Source organism: Oryx dammah, unplaced genomic scaffold (genome assembly GCF_014754425.2).
Source record: "Oryx dammah isolate SB20612 unplaced genomic scaffold, SCBI_Odam_1.1 HiC_scaffold_3, whole genome shotgun sequence".
Lineage (NCBI taxonomy): Eukaryota > Metazoa > Chordata > Mammalia > Artiodactyla > Bovidae > Oryx > Oryx dammah.
In genome coordinates, this window is record NW_024070187.1 from 37,802,862 (window position 1) to 37,825,834 (window position 22,973).

Here is a 22,973-nt window from a genome sequence, read left to right on the forward strand (position 1 = left end):
GTGTATCCTTGCCACCTCTTCTTAATATCTTCTGCTTCTGTTATGTCCATACCATTTCTGTCCTTTATTGAGCCCATCTTTGCATGAAATGTTCCCTCGGTATCTCTAATTTTCTTGAAGAGATCGCTAGTCTTCCCCATTCTGTTGTTTTCCTCTACTTCTTTGCAGTGATCACTGAAGGAGGCTTTCTTATCTCTTCTTGCTATTCTTTGGAACTCTGCATTCAGATGCTAATATCTTTTTTTTTCTCCTTTGCTTTTCACCTCTCTTCTTTTCACAGCTATTTGTAAGGCCTCCCCAGACAGCCATTTTGCTTTTTTGCATTTCTTTTCCATGGGGATGGTCTTGATGCCTGTCTCCTGCACAATGTCATGAACCTCATTCCATAGTTCATCAGGCACTCTATCTATCAGATCTAGGCCCTTCAATCTATTTCTCACTTCCACTGTATAATCAGAAGGGATTTTATTTAGGTCATACCTGAATGGTCTAGCGATTTCCCCTACTTTCTTCAATTTGAGTCTGAATTTGGTAATAAGGAGTTCATGATCTGAGCCACAGTCAGCTCCTGGTCTTGTTTTTGTTGACTGTATAGAGCTTCTCCATCTTTGGCTGCAAAGAATATAATCAATCTGATTTTGGTGTTGACCATCTGGTGATGTCCATGTGTAGAGTCTTCTCTTGTGTTGTTGGAAGAGGGTGTTTGCTATGACCAGTGCATTTTCTTGGCAAAACTCTATTAGTCTTTGCTCTGCTTCATTCCACATTCCAAGGCCAAATTTGCCTGTTACTCCAGGTGTTTCTTGACTTCCTACTTTTGCATTCCAGTCCCCTATAATGATAAGGACATCTTTTTTGAGTGTTAGTTCTAAAAGTTCTTGTAGGTCTTCATAGAACCGTTCAACTTCCGTTTCTTCAGCGTTACTGGTTGGAGCATAGACTTGGATAACTGTGATATTGAATGGTTTGCCTTGGAGACGAACAGAGATCATTCTGTCATTTTTGAGATTGCATCCAAGTACTGCATTTCAGACTCTTGTTGACCATGATGGCTACTCCATTTCTTCTGAGGGATTCCTGCCTGCAGTAGTAGATATAATGGTCTTCTGAGTTAAATTCACCCATTCCAGTCCATTTTAGTTCGCTGATTCCTAGAATGTCAGCGTTCACCCTTGCCATCTCTTGTTTGACCACTTCCGATTTGCCTTGATTCATGGACCTGACATTCCAGGTTCCTATGCAATATTGCTCTTTACAGCATCAGACCTTGCTTCTGTCACCAGTCACATCCACAACTGGGTATTGTTTTTACTTTGGCTCCATCCCTTCATTCTTTCTGGAGTTATTTCTCCACTGATCTCCAGTAGCATATTGGGCACCTACTGACCTGGGGAGTTCCTCTTTCAGTATCCTATCATTTTGCCTTTTCATACTGTTCATGGGCTTCTCAAGGCAAGAATACTGAAGTGGCTTGCCATTCCCTTCTCCAGTGGACCACATTCTATCAGACCTCTCCACCATGACCCACCCGCCTTGGGTTGCCCCGTGGGCATGGCTTGGTTTCATTGAGTTAGACAAGGTTGTGGTCCTAGTGTGATTAGATTGACTAGTTTTCTGTGAGTATGGTTTCAGTGTGTCTGCCCTCTGATGCCCTCTTGCAACACCTACCATCTCACTTGGGTTTCTCTTACCTTGGGCATGGGGTATCTCTTCACGGCTGCTCCAGCAAAGCATAGCCTCTTCTCCTTACCTTGGATGAGGTTGTATCTCCTCAGCACTGCCTTCCTGACCTTCAATGTGGGATGGCTCCTCTAGGCTCTCTTGTGCTGGCGCAGCCGTTGCTCCTTGGATGTGGGATTGCTCCTCCCGGCCACTGCCCCTGGCCTTGGGTGTGAGCTTGCTCCCCCCGGTCGCCGCCCCTGGCCTTGGGCGCCACCCCGACCTCGGACGTGGGGTGGCTCCTCCCGGCTGTTCCTGCGCTGTTGCAGCCTGGCACCCTAGGCCGCTGCCCCTGACCTTGGACATGGGGTAGCTCCTCTTGGCTGCACTTAGTACACGCTTAGTGTGCCGGCTGCAGCTTTAGTATGCCCTGTATATTAATATGGTATATTAATATAGTATCTCAAGATGAGAAAATGTATGTTGGCAGAGATTTACTTTTATTTTTTCCTATTGTTGCTGCTGCTGCTGCTGCTAAGTTGCTTCAGTCGTGTCCAACTCTGTGCGACCCCATAGACAGGAGCCCACCAGGCTCCCCTGTCCCTGGGATTCTCCAGGCAAGAACAGTGGAGTGGGTTGCCATTTCCTTCTCCAATGCATGAAAGTGAAAAGTGAAAGTGAAGTCACTCAGTCGTATCCGACTCTTCGTGACCCCATGGACTGCAGCCTACCAGGCTCCTCCATCCATGGGATTTTCCAGGCAAGAGTACTGGAGTGGGGTGCCATCGCCTCCTCCATTTCCTATTGTTAGGTCATATGATTTTAAAATGGAAGAGGGAAGGGGGAAGGGACAAATTTAGGGTATGGGACTAACAGATACAACTGTATATAGTGGATATATATAATAGATAAGCAACAAAGATATACTGTGTGGCAAAGGAAATTATTGCCATTATCTTGTAATAGCCTATAATGGAGTATAACCTGCCAAAATGCTGAAATCACTATGTTGTACACCTGAAACGAATACATTACTGTATGTCAACTTATTCCAGTAAAAAATTCTGAATATTTACTACTGGTATATATTTTTAAAAATTTGGAGTTGGTCTAAGACTCTTGGATGGCAGGTCTCTTTTCTACACTGAAGTGAAAATATAGTTCACATTTTCTAGTTGTGAAATTGCCTTTGAGGCACCACAGCTGGGCAAGAAACTATCCAAACATTGCTGAGTGGATCACTCAGGCACCCTGTGCATTCCTTTCTGCTCCCATTTGGTGGCAGTAGTTCTGCCTCCTTTTGACAATCTGTCAATTACCCTTGCCAAGATGGTGAGTCCTTTCCTTCCTCGTGTCTCTAGGAAGAAGGGTCTCCAAATGCCCAGGCACTTGTCCAGCTGATGTTGCTGCATCTCCTGGTGAAAGTATGCTTCCTTGGAGTAATAGGGGATCGTAATGTGCCACCTACCACAGGCAGGCTACCTACCTCATTGTCAGCTGGGGCAGTAAGGATGCATTTGCAAAACCTCTCATAGCACCTGCTTTATCTGACCACTTTCAATACCACTGCTGTAGTTGGGCATCTCTGGATGTAGATACTGAGATGGAGTCTAGCCTGCAGGTTATTTATTAGGAATCAACTCCCTTGGAAGAAGGGAGAAGACTGGGTAAAAGAAGATGGTGAATCATGTTAAAGGCCTGGCAAAACCTCTTCCAGCTCCACAGGGAGCTCTGGAACAAACATGGTCCATCAGAGTTGTACAAGGTTGGGCCAACATTGTTGGACCTTTATACCTAGGTATTGGATTAGTCATTACATATAATCAGCCCTAAGGAGGGTGGGTCCTAGATCTCTGTAGCTTCAGCAAACTTGAAGGACTTACAACTGGAGCAGTTGAAGGGGTATCTATGTGGACTATCCATGCTTCTACACAGGTTGCATATTTCTCTTGTCTTCAGAGCTTCAGTTTTTTCATAATTTGCTCTGTGCTTTTTGATATTTCACACACTTGTTCTTCTAGGTCAAAAGTAAAACACGACAGGAATCTGAAGAATTGCTTAATGGAAAAATCGTGGTTTTTATTTATTTATTTTTTCTAACTCTATAATGTATTTTGGGAGATACTTTTTCTCTTAAGTGCTCTTTTATTTTTTACTCAGGTTTTCATCTAAAGCTTTGGCTGTCCTCTTTCATTGGGTGAATGTTGTGTTCACTCTGCATGGTTCTCTACTTCCTGAGTGCTTAATCTTGTTGGAGATTTGGTGATTTTTAGTTTGGCACCTTATGGAACATCCAGACTGGTTACTACTGTATCCTAAAATATACTGGGGAGGGGGCTGTCTCCCTCTGAGGGCAGGAGGCAGTGAGCAAGGGCCATGTTGCCTCCCCTGACCAGGAGCTAAAAGGATACCTTCTCACTGTCTTGGCTCCCTGGGATTATAGAGTCAGGACTCTGTCCATTTATTCAAACTGCAGTTTCTGTCTTGTCAGTTGTCTAAACTGTTTGATGATATTATCTTTCTCTGATTAAAAAAGTACAAAATGATTGTTATGCTTCTTTCTATTCATATTCAATTTTCTTCCCAGTGGCAATGCATGGAGAAGCTATATGGATTCTTCTGCAACTCATTTTGACTCTCTGAGACTCAGTTCTCTTCTAAGATTTTTGCTTCTTGAGGAAATAATTTTCACTCTAGTTATTTCTGGAATATCCTAGCCAGAACTGCCTATACAAGGGAAAAAGGCAGACTTGATAGAAAACTACAGCACAACTTATCTAGAAGAAAGTTGCTAGAATCTGACTTGAATTTGAACCTCAAATGTGTCATTTACCAGATTTAAATTCTGGGCAATTGATTTAGTTAAAACATAACTCAATACATTCTCCTTAAATAGTGTTTCAAAATTATCATGAAATTTACTTATTTTAAGAAATGATTTATATATACTATGTATTTGCTGCTGCTGCTAAGTCGCTTCAGTTGTGTCCAACTCTGTGCGACCCCATAGATGGCAGCCCACCAGGCTCCGCTATCCCTGGGATTCTCCAGGCAAGAATACTGGAGTGGGTTGCCATTTCCTTCTCCAATGCATGAAAGTGAAAAGTGAAAGTGAAGTCGCTCAGTCGTGTCTGACTCCTAGCGACCCCATGAACTGGAGCCTACAAGGCCCATCCGTCCATGGGGTTTTCCAGGCAAGAGTACTGGATTGGGTGGCCATTGCCTTCTCCAATATACAATGTATTTGGTGGGGCTTAAATCTGAACTTGGACTTCCCATGTGGTGCTAGTGGTAAAGAACCTGCCTGCCAATGCAGGAGACCTCAGAGATGCAGATTTGATCCCTGGGTGGGGAAGATTCCCTGGAGGAGAAAATGGCAGCTCACTCCAGTATTCTCACCTGGAGAATTCCTTGGACAAAAGAGCTTGGAGGGCTATAGTCTATAGTGTCACAAGGAGTCAAGGAGTTGGACAGGACTGAAGCAACTTAGCAGGCACTCAAGATAAACATTGGGTGGGGAAGTGAGAGGGACATAGAGGGAGACACAGATGGATGTAAAGACAGAGATACTTGATGGAGGTAAAGATAGAGATACTTTCAGGGAAAGAATGACAGAGGCACATACAAAGGAAAAAAGTCGGGAGAGAGAGAGAAAAGATTTGGCCTTTGACTTTCCACCTTGTGGAATTGTAGTTAAAGTCAATTAGATATAAAGGCAAGATAAGATAATTCTAGCTGACCCCTTTGGATATGCATACACACAATAAGAATTGATCTCATAATTCTGTCACTAACTAGTTAGTTTATAATAGGTGTCAACAAACTGCAAACCATTGACCAAATCCAGCCTGACACTCATTTTTGTGTGGTGTACAAGAAAAGAGTATTTTTAACATTTTTAAGTCGCTAAAAAAAAAAAACAAAAAAACAAAAACAGAAAACAAGAATATTATTTTGTGGCATGTAAAAACTAAATAAAATTAAAAATTTCATGATTATATGTAAACTTTTATTGAAATACAGACCAGTTTGTTTACACATTGTTTTTGGCTCCTTTTGTGCTTCAGGACAGAGTTAAGCAGTTCCCATGAAAACTGTATGGTCTGCAAAAGCCTAAATTTTATACAGTCTGATCCTGGTCCTCATTGTCTCCTGGTCAATAGCTATACTCTACAGGGATCAAAATTTTGGTCTATAATTTTTACAAACTTTGGATACATGTGACCCATTTTTAGTGTTCAAGGAAATGCTTTGATAGAAAGTGCTGACACTCCTTTTTGAGAAGTGACATCAATAAAGTTGTTTCAGAGTTGGCAGGTCTTGAAACACACAGTATTCTGCCTGCCACATGAGTCAAATTAATAAACATCCAAATAGGTTACATTGTATGTCATGCTTTGTGCTGGAACATCTTGGTAATTATCAAAGGGCTTCATTGAGCATGATACTCATCTCCTGTCACACACTTCAACTTCTTTTTAATTACTTTCTCACTATTTGCCTACAAATAATTCTGTGGATTCATCTCCTTATCTTATTATGTCTAATGTCTTAATTAGGTGTACCTGGAGGTTAACACTCAGTTGAATGACAGGGTGAGTCAAACCAGAATTTCAAAATAAGATTCTCTAGTACTTTTGCCGGGCAAATCCCATGGACAGAGGAGCCTGGTGGGTTGCATTCCATGGGATTGCTAAGAGTCAGACGTGACTGAGCGACTTCCCTTTTACTTTTCACTTTCATGCATTGGAGAAAGAAATGGCAACCTACTCCAGGTTTCTTGCCTGGAGAATCCCAGGGACGGGGGAGCCTGGTGGGCTGCCGTCTATGGGGACACACAGAGTTGGACACGACTGAAGTGACTTAGCAGCAGCAGCAGCAGCAGCAGCAGCAGCAGCAGCAGCAAAGTTTTTCCAAGGAGCTGTGGGGTCTTCATTCAACTCAATGCTACATCCTAAAAAAAGCTTTCTACTGCCTTGTTCCTCTTTAAGGATTTTCCCTTTATACTAATTTCACCATTCAGCTATCTTTTTGGTTGGTTTGTTTTTTACCTTTCGTTGATCTTTTTGATCAATGATCTCATTGATCTCTTCTTCAGGTATGTCCCTTCTTACTCTTTATAACAATAAAAAATAGAGCAGTGAAAAAAAAGAAAATAATTTTTAACTGACTTCTTTAAAACATTTTTAATGAGGTATAATTAATATAATAGAATTGCACATATTCAATGTACACATTTAAGAAATTGTGATACATGGAAACACCCATGATACCATAATCAAAATCAAGATGCTGCTGCTGCTGCTGCCGCTACTGCAGCCCACCAGGCTCCCCCGTCCCTGGGATTCTCCAGGCAAGAACACTGGAGTGGGTTGCCATGTCCTTCTCCAATGCATGAAAGGGAAAAGTGAAAGTGAAGTTGCTCAGTCGTGTCTGACTCTTAGTGACTCCATGGACTGTAGCCTACCAGGCTCCTCTGTCCATGGGATTTTCCAGGCAAGAGTACTGGAGTGGGGTGCCGTTGCCTTCTCCGCATAATCAATATAAGAGACATCTAACACTTCCAGAATTTCCTTGTGTCCCTTTAGTTTTTGTTTGTTTTTGTCTTTTTTTTTTAAAGGTGGAATTGTTGTTCAATGAATATAAAGTTTTACAATGAATACAAAGCTAGATGAATAAGTTCTGGAGAGCAGCTGTACAACATAGGGCTTTTAGTTTACATATAATATTGTGCACTTCAAAATATGTTTATGACTTTTTTTTCCTTAATTTTATTTTTATTTTTAACACCAAAAACATTTTGTACTGGGGCATAGTCAATTAACAATGTTGTGATAATTTCAGGTGAACAATGAAGGGCCTCAGCCATACATATACATGTATCCTCCAACACTCCCTCCCATCCAGGGTGGCACGTAACATTGAGCAAAGTTCCATGTGTTATATCGGTTTGTGTTGGTTATCCATTTTAAATATAGCCTTGCACATATGACCTTTCCAAAGTCCTTGACCCTCCCTTCCCCTTGGCAACCATTAGCCCATTATTCTAAGTCTGTGAGTCTCTTTCTGCTTTGTAAGTTCACCTGTATCATTTGTTTTTAGCTTGCACATATAAGGAAAGTCACATGGCACTCTCTGTCTGACTTCCTTCACTCGGTATGACACTCTCCAGGTCCATCCATGTTGCTGCAAATGCCTTATTTCATTCTTTTTAATGGTTGAGTAATATTCCATTGTATGTATGTGTGTATATATGTATGTGTATGTGTGTGTGTATATATATGTGTGTGTGTGTATATATATATATATATATATACACACTACATCTTCTTTATCCATTCCTCTGTTGATGGACATTTAAGCTGTTTGTTTCCATGTCTTGGCCACTGAAAACAGTGCTGCAATGAACACTGGAGTGCATATGTTTTCCACCCATGGTTTTCTCTGGATATATGCCCAGGAGTGGGATTGCAGGGTCATATGGTAGCTCTGTTTTTAGTTTTTTAAGGAACCTTCATGCTGTTCTCTATAGTGGCTTGTACCACCAACAGTGTAGGAGGGTTCTCTTCTCTCCACACCCTCTCCAGCATTTCTTGTATGTGGATGTTTTGTTGATAGTCATTCTGACTGATGTGAGGTGCTAGCTCATTATAGCTTTGATTTGCATTTCTCTAATAACTAGCGATGTTGAACATCTTTTCATGTTCCTATTGGCCATCTGTATGTCATCTTTACAAAAGTGTCTATTCAGGTCTTCTGCCCATTTTTTGAGTGGATTGTTTGTTTTGATACTATTAGGTGTCTTAAACTATTTGTAAATTTTGGAGATTAAGCACTTATCCGTCACATGATTTGCAAATATTTTCTCCCAAACTGTGGGTTGTCTTTTAATTTTGTTTATTGTTTCCTTTGCAGTGCAAAAAGCTTTTGAGTTTAAGTAGGTTCCATTTGTTTATTTTTGCTTTTATTTCCATTATTCTGGGAGATGGGTTAAAAAAGATAGTGCTGTGATTTATGTCAGAGAGTGTTCTGCCTATGTTTTCCTCTGTGTTTTATAGTATCCAGCCTAACATTTAGAAAACTACAGGTCAATATCCCATGAACATGGATGCAAAAATCCTCAACAAAATATTAGTAAGCCAAATTCAACAATGCATTAAAAGAACTGGTTTTGTTGTTGTTCGGTCACTAAGTTGTGTCTGACTCTTTGAAACCCCATGGACTGCAGCACGCCAGTCTCCCCCGTCCTTTGCTATTTCCTGGAATTTGCTCAGATTCATGTCCGTTGAGTCAGTGATGTTGTATAATCATCTTATCCTCTGTTGTCCCCTTCTCCTCCTGCCTCCAATCTTTCCCAGCATCAGGGTCTTTTCCAATGAGTTAACTCTTTGCATCAGGTGGCCAAAATATTGGAGCTTCAGCTTCAGTATCAAACCTTCCAGTGAATATTCAGGGATGATTTCCTTTAGGATTGACTGGTTTGATCTCCTTGCTGTCCAAGGGACTCTCAAGAGTCTTCTGCAGCACTACAGTTTGAAAGCATCAAAAAGCACTGTACACGTGATTAAGTGGAATCTATTCCAGGGGGGCATGGATGAATGAATACCTACAAATCAATCAATGTGATAGCCCATCTAACAAAATGAATGATAAAAATCATATGATCATCTCTATACATGCAGAAAATCATTTGACAAAATTCAAGATTAATTATGATAAAAAAAACTCTCAACAAAGTGGATTACAGAAGGAATATACCTTCACATAATAGAGGGTATTATGGTAACTGAGATATGTCAGATAGAGAAAGACAAATACCATATAATTTCACTTATATGTGACATCTAACAAACAAACAGAAAGTGAGAAAAAAAAAAAAAACTAAAACAGACTTACAAAATAAGACAACAAACTGGTGGTTGTCAGAGGGGAGGGAAGTGAAGAAATTGAAATAGGTGAAGGGGATTAAGTGGTGCCAAATTTAACTTATAAAATAAGTCACAGATATAGTCAATAGTATTGTAACAACTTTGTATGGTGGCAGGTTATTTGATTTATGGGAGTGATCAACTTGTAATGTATATAAATGTTGTATCACTGTTTTACTTTTGAAACTAACAAAGTGTTGTATGTCAACTATGTGTTGACATACAACATACATAAAAGAAAAATTCATATTAAAATAAGTACAAATAAATTAAGCTGAATAATCATTACTTACAAATATTTACCCCCATTTATCACTCCTTCCAGCTAAAAAAAATGAGCATTCTACAGAATAAGCTATGATAAACTTTACAAAAAAGAAAGCAAACTCAGTAAGTTGAAAGGAAGGGAGCATAAAAGAATCCAATTTTCTATTGTAATGTTTGGGATGCACACTTCACTCTCATCGTTATTTGAACTTAAATGCAAGTGTTTGTATTTTTGCTTATTATTATTTTGCTCACATCTTTTCATTTGCAGGAGGCTGTATAATGCACTCTTAGTCAAGGCATCATCTACATAGCTTGCCGTCAGATGGAGACTCAGTAAGTACTATGAAATATCAAATTAGAGAATTATGGAAAATAGTTTTTCTCTGATTAAATCTCAGCTGAATTTTGTCCTGGTTTAAATTTTTGTGGCTCTGACTGTCCAGATAAATGTATGACTTCACAAGATTGCTTGAATTGAGTGAGAAAGACAGGACTCATCGAGCTGACAGGATCCTGAAACACTGACATCAGTTGCTTTGACTACTTTCAGCTGCATCAATTTGTTACATTCTGATATTAGTTGACATCATGTGTGAATATATCATGGGAAGAAATAGTCCCCAAGCTGACATAGTCCTGACCCAGAAACTTCTCTGGGAGTAAGAATTCCACTTGAATACATCCACTGTGATTTTTCTCAGCCTGAGGAGTAAATGTATTGGCATGTATATATGCTTGTTCACCCGGTCAACTTTACTGAGCATCAGTGAAAAGTAAAGGTCTCAGATATAAAGATGAATTAAGACATTGTTAATCCCCTTAAGGCATTCAGTGTCTAGTGTAGAGGCAGATTTGCAAATCATGCTACAAGGAGGTGTACCACATGCTATGACAGAAAAATGTACATGTGGAGAAAGAAGGACTTAGAAAAGGGGATACTCATGCTAAGAACCCAGGGATTTGTAAGAGTAATCAGGACAACAAGTACATTCCATTCCAGACAGAGAGCGGTGGGTGATAACTGGTTTCTAAAAATCTCTCCTCCCACCCTCGTGAACTTCGCCTCATAGTATCCCTGTCCTTGTAGGGTTGCAATCCTTCAATCTGGGCTAGGCCTTTGGTTCACTCTTTGTTAGTAACTGTGGCAGAACTATTGCTGTGTGATTTCTGAAACTGGATCTTTAAAAACCTTAAAAATTCACCTGGACCTCTTAGAGTTGCTTTTATGATGTTCCCTCTTGGAGCCCTTCTCAGAAGTGTACCTGCTTGAGGCCCCCATGTTTTGAGAAGCCTGAGTTATGTGGAGAGTTTCAGAGGATAAGACATCACACCGAGGAGAGTCAGGCAGCCTCATGTCAAGGCACCAGATAGACACATGAAGAAATTGTCATAGAGGTGCATCTTCCAGACCTAAGTACTTTAGCTGAAGCCACTTGGAGCTGGGATATTTCTAAATTCATGATCTCAAACTATGAAAAAAATAAAAGGGTTGTTTTTTTAAGCCACCAAGTTTGGGGGTGTTTGTTTCAGAGCAGTTAATAACCAGAAGAGCAGTTAATAAGCAGTTAATATCTCTGCAAAACGCAGAGGTATGGAAAGGCCACTTCTAACCTGGGAATAGAAAGTGGTTTAATAATTTAGTATGGCTGGAGAAAGAATGGTAGGGGAAATATATTAGTGAGAAACTTTGCAATTGTAAGTATGGGAACCCTAGCTCTGTCTGAGTCCAGAGGTGAAGCTGATTTCAAGCAAAAAAGGGACAGATGATTCAAATGAGATCTTTAGGTCTCTTTCCTCCTTTACCTCCTTCTTTTTGCTTCGCCTCCTCTCTCTGTCTCTCTCCTCTGTCTCTCACACACACATACACTACATCTACACAGAGTGTCATATACTATCCTTGTCACTCTCCTACCTGACCGTTTACTTCCAGTTCCAAACTGAATAATCCAAGAGATTCTTACTGTCTCAGCATGACTCATTTGTCCCTTCTTGGACTGAACACAGTGGCCAGTATTTGTGACTCACTAGGTCAAGATTACATTTTCTGTCCAAGTGTGGCAGGCACTGTAGGTAGGCAACAAAGAAGCTATTTCCCCAAGGAACAGGGAGTGTCAGACAATAGTTATTTACTACAGAGAGAATCACAGCAAGTCAACTTATTTCAGCAGTTGTTTGTCATAAAAGGTTTTATATAGCCCTGATTTTGTCCAAAGAGTGTTATGTTATGTAGTCATTTTGGTTTGCAATTGATAAAATGTGTGTGTGTGGTTTTTTTTGTTGTTGTTGTTATTTTGTTTGCCAAAGCTGTATCTAGGCATTTTGGCTTTTATTAAAAATATGTGACAACACTTTTCTCTTTGCAGGGAAAATATTGACAACTTATGCACATTAAGGTTTTCTCCTAATTGTACAAATGGCTTTCTGTCAAGAGAACAACATTCTCCCATTTAATCCCTTTGTTACTCATCCATAATATATTGTTTCAAGATACTTAGTAAGGCAGTGATTTTTACTTCCAGCTTTTACTTTTACTTTTGATCTTTTGCTTCCATAACTATAGCTATGGTATCAACTCCTGTTAATTCATTCTTTCATTCACGAAATATTTAATAAGATGGTCCTTTCCTAGACTAGACTCATAGGTAGATAGAGTGATAGCTAGACTAATAGATAGGTTGGAAGCAGAAATGTCCTTGGGTTTTCCATTGACCAAAACAAGTAAGGATCCATGCAAAGACAGGAAATTACGCCAGGTTTGATTTTCTACAAAATAAAACATAAAACTGAAGAATTGTCTGGCAATTAAGAAAAGAAATTTCTCATATGAAGCTTCATATAGTAGACTCAAAAAGCAGAAAGGAGATATTTGGCAATGTCTTTAATTATAACTTTATTACAGAACTAAGATATCCTGAATTTTTCTGAAAGAAGAAGCATCACCTACCCTCTATCAATTACACAGTAGTATAAGAAGGATAAAAGCATAAATAGTAATCTTCACTATTGCTCTGTAGTAGTCAGTTCAATATGCTACTGAAACAAAGAGGTAAATTATTAGTTCTCTTGATGGACACACACACCATGGAAGTTCATCCACTTTGCTATGGGACATGGTGGACACAACTCAAGAGCAGATATGGACTGAGTAAATGGTTAAGATATTCATTTAATGGTTATGGATAAGGCTGTGGCGGCAGAAAAAGTCTTGTGGGAACACAGGATATGATGTAACTTAGAATGCATTCAAAAAGGCTGACTTCTTCCTAGATATCTTAATCTGCCTCTTTATTCTTTTTTTATTTTTTAATATAAATTTGTTTATTTTAATTGGAGGCTAATTACTTTACAATATTGTATTGGTTGTGCCATACATTGACATGAATCCGCCACAGGTGTACATGTATTCCCCATCCTGAACCCCCCTCCCACGTCCCTCCCCATTCCAACCCTCTGGGTCATCCCAGTGCACCAGCTCCGAGCATCCTGTATCATGCATCAAACCTGGACTGGAGATTCGTTTCACGTATGATAATATACACCTTTCAACATGTATATTAACCTGCCTCTTTAAATACGAAGCCAGGAAGGTGAGAGAAAATGTTATTTTAAGAATTCCCCTGCAAAGAAGAAACTGACATTTTCCTCCATTTTAATTGGCTACTCTCTTTGACAGCTATCAGAAATATTATTCAGTGTTGCTACACTATGTATTTTGAGGATAGAAAAGCAAAAGCAATAAGAGTCTTTTCTGACAGTAGTAAAGGAGGGCTAATTAACATATGCATGAGGGAGAGTGTGGGTAAGTAGTTTGGAGAACAGAGTCTGAAGATGAATTCAGTAGGTGTGAATTCTGACAGAACTATTTACTAACTTTGTTACCTTAAATGAGTTACTTAATCACTGTGCCTCAGCATCTTCTTTTGTAAAATGGGGATAATCTATATACACAGAAATTTCCATTATTGTTTATTTAATGTATTAATAATAGCAGTACCATTAGATATCTTTTCTTATGATACCTCTACTATCTATTTAAATTATCTATCTTTACACAGAGATATATAATCTTCCTCATCTCAAAGAGAAGAAAATCGAGGTGCAAAGAACTCTCAGCATTTATGCCTATAGATCTGGTTGTTATGTTAACTGAAAAAAAAAAAAAAAACAAAACAAAAAACTGGTCCAGACTAATATCCATCAGGCTTATGCTGAGGTTGATTTCACTGAGTCTGAAGAAACAGGCTAAATGTGTGATGAGATATGTTTTAAAAACTCAGTCTTTCAGATATCAGCAGCAGGCCCTTTGCTCAGTGGTTTGTTCTTTTAAGGGTGCACTAATTTTGAAGGACCTGAAACCATGGCATTCATGAACACTCCATGTATTGTTTCTTGTATCATGTCAGGAAATACTACTTCATAAGGTTGGGAGAAGAGAAATCAAAATCACTTTTGCAATTTTTTCAGCCTCTACAAATCAAGCACCTGAAACCTCCAAGTTATAAAACACAATCCTATTGGCACAGTTGTTAAGAACACAGGGTCTGTAGGCAGGCTGCCTAGGAATGAATCTGTTTAGAGACATGTTGGTTGTGTGGGTTGTGTGATCTTCAGCAAGTCAACTCATCTTCCTTTGTCTAGACTCCACATCTGCAAAATGGGATGATAATAGTTACCACCTAATAAGGTTGTTGTGAGGACTAAGTAAATTAATATATAAAAGACATTTAAGGCAGCACTTGGCAAATACTAAGAACTCAGTTAATATTTGCTATAATATTTTGACTTAATTTATTTTCTATCCTTGAAGTTAAATAATAATATTTTAACCAGGGACTCCAAGATCACAACTTTCACCAGGCTCATTTTTTGCCTTCCTCCATCTCACTTCTTTTCAGCAGTCACACTAAATTTTTTCTTAAGTCTTCCAACATGCTGACTACTTTCTAGTCTTATGACTTTGGGGTTGGCTGTTTTTATTGCATGGATATCTCTTTTACCTGGTCTCCTTATCCTTCAGTCTAAGTCTCTGTTTAATGTAAATAACTCAAAGTAAAGGTCCACCATCTCCCACCCCAAATTATCCTTCATCAGGACTTCCATTTCTTCCCCTTTTCTTTTTTGATTGTGCCATATGGCATGCAGGATCTTAGTTCCCTGATCAGGAGTTGAATCTTGTGCCTTGCAGTGGAAGACCAGTGGATCTCCAAGGAAGTCTTTTTTTTTTTTTTCTATTTTAAGACTTGTGACTTCAGGGCCCTATTTCCTTCATTCTGTGTACCACAATGTACAGATATTTCATTATTTTTTGTTCTAGCTCCTCTCTATCCCCAATAAATTGTAAGCTCCATGTAGACTGAAAACCCATCTGTCCTTTTCATTGCTTTTTTAAGGATGAGTGGGTGAAGTGCAGGTATAAACCACACAGTAAAACAAAACCTGAATGTATTCCTCTTCCTTAAAGTTCACTGCCAGAATTCTAGACCTTGACATTATATAGTTTTTAATCTACTGTCCAAAAGGTTTTATGTAATAATGGTATAACTCACTTCAGGATCTATGATTACTTCAATTTAGATGCATAATGTACAGCTTCATAAGATCTTACAGCTAAAAGAGATTTTTGAAGTTTATAGCTCAGTATGACCATATTACTGATGAAAGAGGTAGATCTTGGAGCAGAGGGATGACTTGTTCAGTGCTGCTGATAATCAGGGCAAGAGTTATTGTATCAGCTTTCTCATCATTTAGTGCTTTTCCAAACCATCATAGTGTGTTTTTATAGGTAATTGTATTTTATTACTTGCCACAATCACTTCACTAGCTGCCTAACCTCTTTACCCAACCACTACATTCCAGAGATTAGAATGGTTCCTAGCCTTGAGAAACACACATTTGATAAAAACACAATTCTGTCTGATAATCACAATTATCCAGAGACAGCTGTGTAAGGTCAAAGGAACAGCTGTTTGTAGAGTGCCTACTGTGGGTTCTATTGTTCTCAGTGTGTTATGTGAGTTAGCAAGTGAAATTTTCACAAATATATATGGTAGGTGCTATCATCATGCCATCTAACAAATGTGGAAACTGAGGCACTACTTGAGTTACTGATACATTACCAAGGTTCTTCAGTATCATGGGAGTATACACGTACGTGGGTGCTCTTCTAATTAAAATGCTTTCCTACCCTGCTCAAAGCAGAATAGGTTGGAACTGAGGAAGTAGGAGATTACTTAGAGGAGACTGCACTGGACTGGGTCTTGAAGGACCTGGAACCCCTGAAATTTCTGCTGGCCAATATTTTTTCCTCCAGTAACACTTGCAGAAGCTTGTTCTGGCTAGAAATTTACCTTTTCTTTTTATGCATACACTCATGCTTATGTCTAGCAAATTTGGAGTGATCACTTCTCTGTTCAACCCTTCACTTCCCACCTTAGGTAGAATTTAAAATGACAGCTCAAAACATTTCTTGAGTATGAAAGCGTTGCATCAGAGTGTACCCATGAATCCCTTTCCTGGTGGCTCAGATGGTAAAGAATCTGCTTCTGCTGCAGGAGACACCCATGGGTTGGGAAGATTCTCTGGAGAAGGAAATACCCAGTCCAGTATTCTAGCCTGGAGAGTTCCATGGAGAGAAGAGCCTGGCGGGCGACAGTCCATGGGGTCTCAGAGTCAGACATGACTGAATGACTTTCATGTGCCCATGAATTAGTCTGTTTTCTCCTGTGAGATCATGATCTCCATTCTGCTTAACAACTAACTCATGACTACGGTCATGGTTCTATTCAGGACTCAGCTCTCATGGTGGCCTTCAGTGATGCTTAGAGAACCAATGAGCAACAACGCAAGTTCCTCTGTTCTGTTACAGGTAGGGCACACGCTGTCCAGTGCATATGAACTCCTGGAACCTTCTTCCTGTTTTGGATCCTGAATACAAACCTAAACATGGGTTCTTCTTTACCTCTGTGTGTTTCCATTCCCTTTTAGGGTTCATTGAGATGCTTATCATCACAACCTTATTTTCTTCTTAACATCTCTTAAAATTTTGTGTATGTTTGCAGTGAAGGAGGCAAGTGAAACCAAATTTCTCTATAAACAGATACTCTATCTTGGCTGAAATTTGTACAGTTGTGTTTTGCATGGTATAATACTGCTCAGACTTGATCTCAGTTAATTACGAAAACCTGGTCCAGTTCAGTTCAGGTGCTCAGTTGTGTCTGACTCTTTGAGACCCCATGCACTGCAGCACGCCAGGCCTCCCTGTCCATCACCAACTCCCAGAGTCCACTCAAACCCATGTCCATCGAGTTGGTGATGCCATCCAACCATCTCATTCTCTGTTGTCCCTGTCTCCTCCTGCCCTCAATCTTTCCCAGCATCAAGGTCTTTTCATATGAGTCAGCTCTCTGCATCAGGTGGTCAAAGTATTGAAGTTTCAGCTTCAACATCAGTCCCTCCAATGAACACCCAGGACTGATTTCCTTTAGGATGGACTGGTTGGATCTCCTTGTAGTCCAAGGGACTCTCAAGAGTCTTCTCCAACACCACAGTTCAAAAGCATCAATTCTTCAGCGCTAGCCTTCTTCACAGTCCAACTCTCATATCCATACATGACAACTGGAAAAACCATAGCCTTGACTAGATGGACCTTTGTTGGCAAAGTATTGTCTCTGCTTTTCAATATGCTATCTAGGTTGGTCATAACTTTCCTTCCAAGGAGTAAGCATCTTTTAATTTCATGGCTGCAATCACCATCTGCAGTGATTTTGGAGCCTCCCAAAATAAAGTCTGCCACTGTTTCCACTGTTTCCCCATCTTTTGGTCCCATGAAGTGATGGGACCAAATGCCATGATCTGCATTTTCTGAATGTTGAACTTTAAGCCAACTTTTTCACTCTCTTTCACTTTCATCAAGAGGCTCTTTAGTTCCTCTTCACTATCTGCCATAAGGGTGGTGTCATCTGCATATCTGAGGTTATTGAGATTTCTCCCAGCAATCTTGATTCCAGCTTGTGCTTCTTCCAGCCCAGCGATTCTCATGAAATACTCTGCATATAAGTTAAATAAGCAGGGTGACAATATACAGCCTTGACGTACTCCTTTTCCTATTTGGAACCAGTCTGTTGTTCCATGTCCTGTTCTAACTGTTGCTTCCTGGCCTGCATATAGATTTCTCAAGAGGCAAGTTAGGTGGTCTGGTATTCCCATCTCTTTCAGACTTTTCCACAGTTTATTGTGATCCACAGAGTCAAAGGTTTTGGCATCGTCAATAAAGCAGAAATAGATGTTTTTCTGGAATTGTCTTGCTTTTTCCATGATCCAATGGATGCTGGCAATTTGATCTCTGGTTCCTCTGCCTTTTCTAAAACCAGATTGAACACCTGGAAGTTCACAGTTCATGATATATTATTGTTTTTTACTACAGATGGAGAAATAGACAGGCATTTTACGATTTATGATTAAGCCTGCAGAGTGGTATGGCTTGGGTTTGAATATGTGTTTTCTTACATTTACATTTAAATTAGTCAGATCAGTTGCTCAGTCATGTGCAACTCTGTGAGCCCATGGACTGTAGCATGTCAAACTTCCCTATCCATCACCAACCCCTGGAGCTTGCTCAAATTCATTTAAAATAGAAGGGTCAGTTTTTTAGGGAACCACCTTACTGTTCTCCATAGTGACTGTACAAATTTACATTGCCACCAACAGTATGGTCTTCCCTTGTGGCTCAGCTGGTAAAGAATCCACATGCAATACCAGAGACCTGGGTTCAATCCCTGGGTTGGGAACATCCCCTGGAGAATGAAAACGCTACCCAATCCGGTCTCCTGGCCTGGAGAATTCCATAGACTGTATAGTCCATGGGGTTGCAAAGAGTCAGACATGACAGAGATATTTTCACTTCACTTCACCAACACTAAGGGAGGGTTCCCTTTTCTCTACACCTTCTCCAGCATTTCTTGTTTGTGGATTTTTTGATGATTGTCATTTTGATTGGTGTGAGGTGATACTTCATTGTAGTTTTGATTTGCATTTCTCTAACAATTAGCCAAACTAATTGATAATTGATAGATAGAGTGCCTGATGAACTATGAACTATGACCTATGGACTGAAGTTCATGACATTGTGCAGGAGACAGGGATCGAGACCATCCCCATGGAAAAGAAATGCAAAAAAGCAAAATGGCTGTCTGGGGAGGCCTTACAAATAGCTGTGAAAAGAAGAGAAGCGAAAAGCAAAGGAGAAAAGGAAAGATATAAGCAGCTGAATGCAGAGTTCCAAAGAATAGCAAGAAGAGAAAAGAAAGCCTTTCTCAGTGATCAATGCAAAGAAATAGAAGAAGACAACAGAATGGGGAAGAATAGAGATCTCTTCAAGAAAATTGGAGATACCAAGGGAACATTTCATGCAAAGATGGGCTCGATAAAGGACAGAAATGGTATGGACCTAACAGAAGCAGAAGATATTAAGAAGAGGTGGCAAGGATACACAGAAGAACTGTACAAAAGAGATCTTCATGACCAAGATAATCATGATGGTATGATCACTCACCTAGAGCCAGACATCCTGGAATGTGAAGTCAAGTGGGCCTTAAAAAGCATCACTACGAACAAAGCTAATTGAGGTGATGGAATTTCAATTGAACTGTTTCAAATCCTGAAAGATGATGCTGTGAAAGTGCTGCACTCAATATGCCAGCAAATTTGGAAAACTCAGCAGTGGCCACAGGACTGGAAAAGGTCAGTTTTCATCCCAGTGCCTAAGAAAGGCAATGCCAAAGAATGCTCAAACTACTGCACAATTGCACTCATCTCACATGCTAGTAAAGTAATGCTCCAAATTCTCCAAGCCAGGCTTCAGCAATACGTGAACCGTGAACTTCCTGATGTTCAAGCTGTTTTTAGAAAACGCAGAAGAACCAGAGATCAAAGTGCCAACATCCGCTGGATCATGGAAAAAGCAAAAGAGTTCCAGAAAAGCATCTATTTCTGCTTTATTGACTATGCCAAAGCCTTTGACTGTGTGGATCATAATAAACTGTAGAAAATTCTGAGAGAGATGGGAATACCAGACCACGTGACCTGCCTCTTGAGAAATCTGTATGCAGGTCAGGAAGCAACAGTTAGAACTGGACATGGAACAACAGACTGGTTCCAAATAGGAAAAGGAGTGCATCAAGGCTGTATATTGTCACCCTGCTTGTTTAACTTATATGCAGAGTACATCATGAGAATCGCTGGGCTGGAAGAAGCACAAGCTGGAATCAAGATTGCTGGGAGAAATATCAATAATCTCAGATATGCAGATGACACTACTCTTAAGGCAGAAAGTGAAGAGGAACTAAAAAGCCTCTTGATGAAAGTGAAAGAGGAGAGTGAAAATGTTGGCTTAAAGCTCAACATTCAGAAAATGAAGATCATGGCATCCGGTCCCATCACTTCATGGGAAATAGATGGGGAAACAGTGGAAACAGTGGCAGACTTTATTTTGGGAGGCTCCAAAATCACTGCAGATGGTGATTGCAGCCATGAAATTAAAAGATGCTTACTCCTTGGAAGGAAAGTTATGACCAATCTAGATAGAATATTGAAAAGCAGAGACAATACTTTGCCAACAAAGGTCCATCTAGTCAAGGCTATGATTTTTCCAGTGGTCATGTATGGATGTGAGAGTTGGACTGTGAAGAAGGCTGAGCGCTGAAGTATTGATGCTTTTGAACTGTGGTGTTGGAGAAGACTCTTGAGAGTCCCTTGGACTGCAAGGAGATCCAACCCGTCCATTCTGAAGGAGATCAGCCCTGGGATTTCTTTGGAAGGAATGATGCTAAAGCTGAAGCTCCAGTACTTTGGCCACCTCATGTGAAGAGTTGACTCATTGGAAAAGACTCTGATGGTGGGAGGATTTGGGAGCAGAAGGAAAAGGGGATGACAGAGGATGAAATGGCTGGATGGCATCACTGACTCGATGGATGTGAGTTTGAGTGAACTACGGGAGTTGGTGATGGACAGGGAGGCCTGGGGTGCTGCGATTCATGGGGTCGCAAAGAGTCAGACACGACCTAGCGACTGAACTGAACTGAACAATTAGCAATGTTGAACATCTTTTTATGTACCTCTTGGCTATCTGTATGTCTTTTCTGGAGAAATGTCTGTTTAGGTCTTCTGAATGCAGCAACTTGGATGGACCTAGAGGCCAGCATCCTGAGTGAAGTAAGTTTGACAGAGGAGAAATATCATATGACATCCCTTATATGTGAAATATAAAAAGAAATAATGCAAATGAACTTACTTACAAAACAGACACAATCTCATAGATTTAGAAAACAGACTTATGGTTGCTGGGGAGAAGGATGGGGGAAGGGATAATTAGGGAACGTGGAATGGACATGTACACAATGCTATATTTAAAATCGGTATCCAAAAAGGGCCCACTGTATAGCACATGGAACTCTGCTCAATATTATGTGGCAGCCTGGATGGAAGGGGAGTTTGGGGGAAAATGGAATCATATATATGTATGGCTGAGTCCCTTTGCTGTTTACCTGAAACTATCACAGTATTGTTAATTGCTATACCAACACAAAATAAAAAGTTAAGAACAAATAAATTGGAGTGGTCAGAAGCAAGGGGTAGGGATTTAGATGATGTGGGATTGCATTCAGACTCTATTGCTTATTTGCTGTGAGATCCTGAACATCCCTACCTAAAACCAGTTTCTTTTTTTTCCCCATCTGTGAAATGGAATAATTCCTAGTGATCACCAATTGTTTATATGAAACAAAGCAGTCAGCGCTAAGCAATTTGCAAATGATTTCCAAATGGTCATTATGATAATTTTTATAGTCAAGCTATCTCCCTACTATCTACAGGTAAGTTAAATTTCCAATTCAGCTTTGAATTAAAGTATGTTTTTCTGGAATGACAAATGTGAAATGCTCTCAAAATTAATATCTATTTCTTTTCATTATTCCAGAATTCATAAATTTCCTCATGCATTTCACTGACTCTAAAATATTGAGATTGTTTCTTGATCCTGAGAGATATAGATTTACATCAGGATTGGGTTTGGGGTCCTAATAGTTTATTTTATGATCAATGGTGACATTTCACCCCTCCCTCGCTTTCCCAAATAATTTGGTGGAATCTGATCATATTTTATGTTATTAATAAATTATCAATTTACCATGTGGGATAAATTTGAAAAGAGTGGTCTAATATTGCATGATTTCATATAAATTTCTCTAGTTTTTTAATTAACAATGCTGAACACATATACTGTGTATTTCTGGTAGTCATTTATGGTACTCACTTATGTGTGTTCGTAAAAGATTTCCTCTAAACCAGAGCAGTGCATTTTAATTTTAACATAGGAATCATTTGGAGATCTTGTGAAATTTCAGATTCTGATTTTGTAGGTTTGTAATGAAATTGAAGAAAGCAGGGAAAACTGCAAGACCATTCAGGTATGACCTAAATCAAATCCCTTATGATTATACAGTGGAAGTGAGAAATAGATTGAAGGGCCTAGATCTGATAGATAGAGTGCCTGATGAACTATGGAATGAGGTTCATGACATTGTACAGGAGACAGGGATCAAGACCATCCCCATGGAAAAGAAATGCAAAAAAGCAAAATGGCTGTCTGGGGAGGCCTTACAAATAGCTGTGAAAAGAAGAGAAGCGAAAAGCAAAGGAGAAAAGGAAAGATATAAGCATGTGAATGCAGAGTTCCAAAGAATAGCAAGAAGAGATAAGAAAGACTTCTTCAGCGATCAATGCAAAGAAATAGAGGAAAACAACAGAATGGGAAAGACTAGCGATCTCTTCAAGAAAATTAGATACCAAGGGAACATTTCATGCAAAGATGGGCTCGATAAAGGACAGAAATGGTATGGACCTAACAGAAGCAGAAGATATTAAGAAGAGCTGGCAAGAATACACAGAAGAACTGTACAAAAAAAAGATCTTCACAGCCCGGATAATCACGATGCTGTGATCACTCATCTAGGGCCAGACATCCTGGAATGTGAAGTCAAGTGGGCCTTAGAAAGCATCACTACGAACAAAGCTAGTGGAGGTGATGGAATTCCAGTTGAGCTATTTCAAATCCTGAAAGAT